This window comes from Abrus precatorius, unplaced genomic scaffold (genome assembly GCF_003935025.1).
Source record: "Abrus precatorius isolate BTA unplaced genomic scaffold, Abrus_2018 Scaffold5, whole genome shotgun sequence".
NCBI classification, from domain to species: domain Eukaryota; kingdom Viridiplantae; phylum Streptophyta; class Magnoliopsida; order Fabales; family Fabaceae; genus Abrus; species Abrus precatorius.
In genome coordinates, this window is record NW_020874395.1 from 11,302,190 (window position 1) to 11,310,494 (window position 8,305).

The window sequence follows — 8,305 nt, forward strand, 5'->3', positions numbered from 1 at the left end:
GGAAGGTCCAACTTCCTCGGAAGGGGGTACCTGGATGTCAAGAGAACAACGGGGCGCTGGCTTGACAGAAGACTCAACCACTCCGATGTCTTTCCACTCAGGTTTAGGTGCAGGAGCAGGGCTAGGGCAGGAGGTAGGTTCAGGGTTGAGGTCAATAATAGTCTTACCTTTATCCACAAAAGTTTTAAGTCGTTTAGCAGGAGGTTCTTGAGACGATGGAGACGAGGGAGGTGTGTGAATAATAATACTTCGTTCAGGTGGTAGGGGTACAAAGATTTCAGCAAAAATGTGGTCGATCCAGTTTGGCTTCCATTCGCCTTCAGCAAGAGGTCCCATGGACATAAAGATCATCCCCTGGTACATCAGGCGGCGCGTTGCTGGGTCGTAGATCCATCCCTCCTTCCCTCCGGAGTCCTCTCCCCAGATCCTCGCTTGGAGTGGGTCCATCTGCCAAACAATCATGCAATACAACGACAATAACAAAACGAAATGCGACACCAAAACAGAAACAGAAAGGGTAAGTTCCAAGGCAATGTCATTCAGAAAACAAATCAGAGAGATAGTTAAAATGAATTGATAATATTACAAAATTAGAATTTCAATAAACACCTAGTCTCAATTTATTACCTACCAGACAATCAAAAGCACAAGTAAATTCACAGAAAATTATTAATGATATAGCTCACACAATATAACTTAGAATACTGCTACTTCCTCAATTTCTATCGTTCCTCCAGTCAAGGCGATCGGAGACCCTCATTCCCTACAAGCACACATCGATCACAATACTTCAGGGTTATTCCTTGGTATTACCACTTTGATTCCTCAGGAATGGGTTCTGCCACGATCCTCGGCAATGCTTGCCCGCGTTAGGATTAGTAGAGGCTTTGATGACGACGTGTCCTGGCCGCAGTGAGCTATTTCGCGCCATTGGGCAACCTCCCTCCACTACCCCCAAGGTTCTTCCCCCGAACCTGGACACTCACATTCCCCAGCGGTGCCAAACTGTGTCCTTGACTCTCCATTTCCCCCCATCACACGTGTGAATATCCATATAATACTAATGATAAAGTAAAATCAGGGCACACTTAAAAGAGGTCACGCATTCAGAAGGAGTAAGCACATGCACTCGGGTAAGAGTAAAAAAAAAAAAGAGGAAGATGGAGATAATTGTAACAACTTCAACAAGATATCCAAAAACCCAGAAACACATTATCGGCACAGGCGTTAAGAAATTTTATAACATAACCGTGACTTAACCCCACATGCAAACACAGATTTTCAAGGTAACAACCGACAACATCCATGGTTTATTACTAAAACAAATTTTCATTTACAATCGAAATAGAGTCCCCTGGTTCTCAGCTAAAACAAATAAATAAAAAATATAGGTGGGGAGAAAAGAATGATTTCATGTTAAAAGATTTCGAAAACGAGATGGGCACAAGAGCCGAGAATAGATGAAATATTGTATCACGAAAATTGATCATGCAAGAATAAAATCACCCAAAGTTATCATTTTCATTCAATAACCACTACTAACAAACAAGGATCATGCAAGGTTTTTGGTATTATTAACGTGCAGACAATGTTCTCACTCATTCACATTCATTCGAGTTACATTATATTATTATTTTTCTGGATATCTATCGAACAAGGAATTTAAAAGATGAAGAGAGAAATGTTTGCATGCAACCTTTAACAATCAATGAAAACGAAAGCAAGATGAACAATATTTGTCATACTCAACCACACACATTTGGACATACACATTCATTCACACACAATCAAGAACTCCCCTAACCTTGTTCGGTTTGAAAAAAGAGAAAGACTTGGCCTTGTCGCTTGTGGAAGTTTGGTTACGATTTGAGTCCTGAATGGCGATACAATCGTTTGGAAGAGAGGGGCAGACAGTGTCAAAGGCTCCTCAGTGTTGGAAGCTCCTTGAGAGGTTAGTGGTGGAACGTGTTACTCATTAGAGGAAGAGAATAGAAAGTTTTGTGTGAATGTGAAAAGTGTCGAGAGAGAGAGAGAGAAGGAGTGATGATGTTGAGCGTTTTTGGAATGAAAGAGAGGGAAAAAGGCGCGTGGGGAAAAGGGAAGTTCTTTTATATTATGAGTGTAAGGTTCAGGTCTTCTCATCTCTCAAAAGGGGCTGGCGGTCAGGAGCTACACAAGAGAAGTTTTAGGGTTAGGTTAAGTGAAGAGGTGCAACTTTTTGCCTCCTCCTTGGAACGATCACGCTCCTTAGTGCGCCAGTGTAAGTGAAACGTCCCATTAAAGCATTAAATGCTCGGAGTGGAAAAGAAGCAACATTTAATGTTCCACACTTATCCAGCAATCAATCATTAGAAGAACATAACCGTGATTGGTGAGTTGGTTTCCGCGAAGCCATGCAATTAAGGCAAAGCAGTCGCTTAAATTTTTTTTTTTTCTGATGGAAGGAAAAGGAGTTTTAAACTTTCTATATTCTTATTCACATGAAAGGTTGCGGCTCCTAGCCTGTCTCGTGGCAATGGTGGCGCCTCCTCTCCCAATGGCGGGCGGATGAAAAGCCCCCCCATAATGAATAATAAATGCCATAAAACAAGAAACGAGAATATGAAATTAATGAAAAGTAATTAAGGAAAGAATTAATGGTTGGCATGATTTCAGGGTTCTAATTGTGCCAGGTAACTTCTCACGCTGTCTCGTTATCCCTGAGTGGGCAGGTGACAGTTTCAAGTTTCTATGGGGAACAAATAAATTCAAACCCTCAGCATTCCCTGCATGTGAAACATTGAGTCCTTTGGGTGGCTAGGGAAAAGTGACGCCTCCTCCACGCCATACAAGTGCAAGAGTCTCCACAAAATAATAATTATAACCAATAAATGAAAGGAGCACGGCATTAATACTGGGCACGGTTTGAGGGAGAATAAATGTTCCAGGGAACGTTTTTACATTGATTGGCTTGCCCTTTTAAATGCTGGTCGCGGTCTAGGTTATTTGAGGAAGAGAAGGGGCAGGTGTCTCTTCGCGTCCCCATGGTAATTAATTCAGGTGAGAGGCAATTTAAATGCTGAATTTAGGTGAAAGGTCAGCCACATATGGAAACGGAATTTTGCATTTAATGGGAAGAAAGGGGGTTTTAAATTTTTCAGCTGCAAAGGGAATATTCATAAGGAATCATTATGTGTGCCATAACTTACTTAGGTAACTAGGGAAATTTAGAGAATTTAAGGTGCCTTTTGAGTTCTCCCACACTTAACCCTAATTTAATAAAAGCATTTCACCCTAAGGGTTTATTGGTGCGAGTGGGAGTGGGGAACACGAAGGGGTTCATGCAAATCTAGTTTAGTTTTAAACATGTATCAATGAAACAACAATTTTAGGGTTCCATTTTCGGTTGCATTACAAATGAGAAATTTCCAAATAATGGCCAATCAAAATGAAATGGTTCAAGGGTGGCGGCTGCATGTATTTAGGGTAACAAGGAATTCAAGTATTGCATTAAGTGCAATTATTATGGTCAGGATCCCAGCCATTTAAAACCGATTCCCTCTCTTCCACACATGCATTAAACACTTTTAGTTACTCTATTTAAGAAGGAGAGTGTTCGAAAGTCATCAATGTACCTCTCCAATTTCCCTCACTTACACGTGGACTATGGTGCCATAATGCCTCATTGTATAATGAACCTGGGATGTATAGTAATTTGGAAGAACTCACGCATACTGGACAAAAGTCAATTGGGCAATTTGGGTAAAGGATTAGGGAGGGTAAGGGTCACATGAAATTTTTTTTTTTTTTGAAATCCCTCAATAAGATAACAATACCACATAACCAATTAAACTTAAATAAAGACTAAAGTTTATCATACTTTCCTAGGGTTGCTCAGTTAGTTCATCACACGATTTTACAGTTATGCATACATGAAAATAATTAGCCGTCTCCTAGAAGGAACAACTATGCAAACAAGGAACATAATATGATTGGGCAATCAACCATGAAAATTATAAGTCAAATAATATTTTCTTACTCTGTTATTAAGAAACATCTCGATTTGTAACAAGAACTAAAATGGAGTACAGAAAATCAGGCAAGGAATTACTAATTAATAGCCAACAATCCCTGCCATGCAGACTGAAATCGGGGATGTTACAAATGTTATTGGGAAATGTCATTAAAAAAGAAATACTATGCTAGAAAGGAGATGTGACAACAGTTCTGTTTTAAATTAAAGAATATTTAGAACTGCTCAAAAATTTTGCACTATACAATGTGTTGCATTTAAAAAAATGGTTCCACGTGGAATCTCTCTTATAAAGTGGATGTCACTTGAAAAATGGTTTATACAACCGCTCTCCAAAGTATGAGTGTAAACTGTGAATTTGAAATTTAAAATTAATTTCTTTATAAGTTTTCTGTTACAAACTAAAATTAATATATTATTATGTTTAAATTTTAATTTATAGTTCTAACATTCAAAATTTCTTCATTTTTATCACAAATTAAAATTGAATTTGAGTTTACATGTTGTGTTAATCAAACAGTCCACATCTGCATAAACCAAACACAAGTAAACAGAGAAAAATAAAACTAATTAATATGATGATTCACCGTTAACAAAGAGAAAAAGAAAGAAATAAAGAAATAATGGAGAGAACTATGAAAAAGTTATCTACAAAGACCAATTTATTGGCGTAAAAAAGATGAATAGAGCATAAAAAACGAAGAGAACCTACAGATGTGAAAGAGACCAAAGACACCAACTTTTTTAACGCAAAAAAAATAAAAAGAACTTACAAAGGTAAAAGAGACCAACTTTGTTAACAAGACAAAGAGATTCATGAGTTGAGCGTACTTCATTTATAAAAGTTAAAAACTTTAGAGAATGATTATTTATTAACTGCTCTCCAATATGTCACACTGATAAGTCTGTATTTAGATTCTCTTTTACTGCCCATATATATGTTTGAGATTTATTTTAATTAGGTTTTACATTGATTTATATGTTAATTGTACAATTTAGTATAAAAAGGTCACAAGTGATTTTTGGGCCCAAACTGATGAAAAATTAGAGCTTCGAGCAGTTAACATGTACAAACCCTTTTAGCAAGCATGAGAGTGCTTCGAGCTCATGCACGACTATGCTTACGGCCTTGCACAACCATGCTTATCTGCGGTTAGCTCAATTGATGAAGAACTTTAGGATTTTTAAACTCTATTAAAGAAAGACCACTGACACCAAGTTTTACAGCTTGTCTTTGACTTTTTGATACACCTGTTCATCTGCAGCTAGCCCAATTAATGAAGAACTATTAGGATTTTCAAACCCTATTAAAGAGAGACCTCTGACACCAAATTTTATAACTTGTCTTTGGCTCTTTGATACACATCTCATCTTGTCTCTCTTGCACATAATTTTTGACATACTTTTGGCGAGACTTGGAGTTTCGAGTGACCGTACTTGAAGATTAAGAACTCATTTTATTCTAGTTTATTTTTCTCTATGGCTTTGTGTATGATTGTTTCAATTCTTTCCTTTAGCATGAGTAACTAAGTCTATAATTAGGACTATGTGAACTATTATTCATGAACTTATGAAATTTTAAAGTTTGAATCTATATTTAGTTTTTATTCGTGATTAGCTTTTATTCTATTGGGCATAATTATAATCCTAATTAATTATATTGTTAGGCGATCGTACCTTGATTAGTTAATGAATCTATAGGATAAAACGAGACAAAGGATTAAGTGGATCAAATCAATCTTTCTCTTCTAATTGTTATTAAATTATCAAATCAAATCAATCTTTATTCTTAGATCTTGCATGACCATTGTAGATGTTAGTTTAGAAAAAAAAAATATTGCATAATCATTGGATATTAATTGTAATTGTACAAATGATTAGTAATCACAAGGAAATCAAATTGAGAATTAAACAGAAAAATTGTATAAGGGATCAAATGAGAGAACCCATATGTCTTAAGTTACTCTCCGATAAGTTTAACCAAAATGTTTGCTGTGTTATTTATTTTTAGTTCTAATTAGTTTCATAATTAAATTCTTATTTTTACATAATTTCACATCATTTAGACTCAAAGAATTGAATTAAGAAATTTTTAGTAATTGAAAAAAATTTGTGTGACGATAATTCAGGAACTTAATTTAAGAAACATTTATTACTTCTTGTCGGCACTTGCTCACCGAACAGACACGCTCTCTAATGTATGACTTTAGATAGCAGTTAATAGAAATCTGCTCTTAAAAATATAGATTTAAGAGTGGTTCAATGCTAATCGCTCTTAGAAAATAGTTAATAGACTTCTAAGAATGGTTCTCTATTAATCGCTCTCTAAATATATTGTTACAGAGCGATTCAAATGTATTGTTATAAAGTCGTTTCTATTGACCCTTATCTAAATTAGCGCTCCAAAAGCTCATTTTTGACATAGTAAAATAACATTACAAAGGATAAGATGAATTTTAACCCTACATTATCTAACACACTTTCCTTAACATTCTTCTAAAAGTTATTAAAAACTATAAAAATTATATAAGTCTTGTTCTTTCTCACTTCTAAATTAATGTTTTTTTAATATTTTTTATTTAATAATGAATAATATGTTACTTTATAAGACAATTACTTTATGGATTGTTTGATTCAATGATTCAATTTATTAACAAATTCAAATAAATGGTATGAATTAACAAGTGAAACTTGAATCTTCTTCACAAGAAGAATTTTTTTTCTTGGTTTTGAATAAGTGTAGCCCTACATTATATAAATGGACATTTTGGCTTTTCCTTTTCTTTTAAAAACTGTTGTACCATGTTTCAAGCAATCTGTGTTTTTTCTCCTACAATGCATAGAAAACTTATATATTTTCTCTTAAAGGATTTTTTTTAAACCTGTGCAACATTATACTGTATAATATTGCACAAAATATATAATAAATTTTTATACAAAATTATAGCATTTAATTGTTAATGTATTAAATTACATTGAATTATATAATTTTTAATAAAAAATTATTATATATAACTTATTATTTTGTACAAGTTAAAAAAATTATTTCTTTCTTTATGTACCATTTTCTCACGTTACAAATTAAACGTAAATAAACTTAAACAATGTATATTATATATATATATATATATATATATATATATATTATCTATGTGTTATTATACATTTAAAGCTTATTTGATTTAAACTTGAAAACTTAACTTTTATTTTAAAAAGCTTTAATTGAAATAGGTAGTTTAAATTATTAGTCTTAACTTTTAAGACTTGATTCAAATATATAGAAATAGTTTTTTATAAAAAAAATTGGTTAATATTTACATTTAGAAATATAAAAGTGTAATAAATATTTAATTTTTAATAAAATTATTATTTTTAAATATTTAAATTCAACTTTAAGAATTAAAGGTAATCAAATTTTAAATTAATTTATGTACAAATATTAATTATATTCAATAATTCAGAACTAGTTTTATTAAAATTAAATAGAATTAAATTATCTATACCAAAATATCAAGAATAGTTGAAACTTCAGAAAATAAGTTAAATAGAATGAAGAATATAATAACTCACAATATTTTAATAATCTTTAAATGGTGGTGTTCTCGCAAGAAATATTTTAATACTTAGTTCACTAAAAACTTAGTTAAAGTTAGAGTATAAGATTATACAAAAATAAATCTGTTTTAATTCACCTAAAAATTAGATATTTAATTTTATTTTCATTTAAACAGATATATATTTCTTAAATAAAAATAAAACTTTTTACTTCCTCTTCATTTTCTTTCCTCTCCTCCCACATAATTTTCAGTCTCTTTTTTTTTCCCTTTTCTCATAATTTTTCTAAAAAATTCTTTGCTTAAATAAAAATGGAATAAAATTGTCCAGTTCTAATATAAATTGGAGCTAATTTAAGCAGAGATTATGAAATAATATATTTAGATTAAAGATTTTTCTTAAAATCAAGAGAGCATGAGAAACTTGGATAGATTCCTTCCATGTTTTGAGACATCAAACTTCACTTTAAGCGTCAATATCCTCAGTTAAACTGGTTATTTTCAGCAACTAAAATATGAAAACACTTAAAATATTTACTGCCGAAGTTATGGGTGAAGGAAAAGAAATGGTGAAAATTTTGTTATTCTCAGAAATTGCTTGCAAAATTCCTCAAAACAGGAAACAAGTGAAAAAGGGAGCATCTATATAATTATTAGTGAAAATATATTAGCCAAAAATAAAAAAATATACAACAAATAAAACACCCTCTAAAGGTTTATATTAGCTTAACTCGCTGGC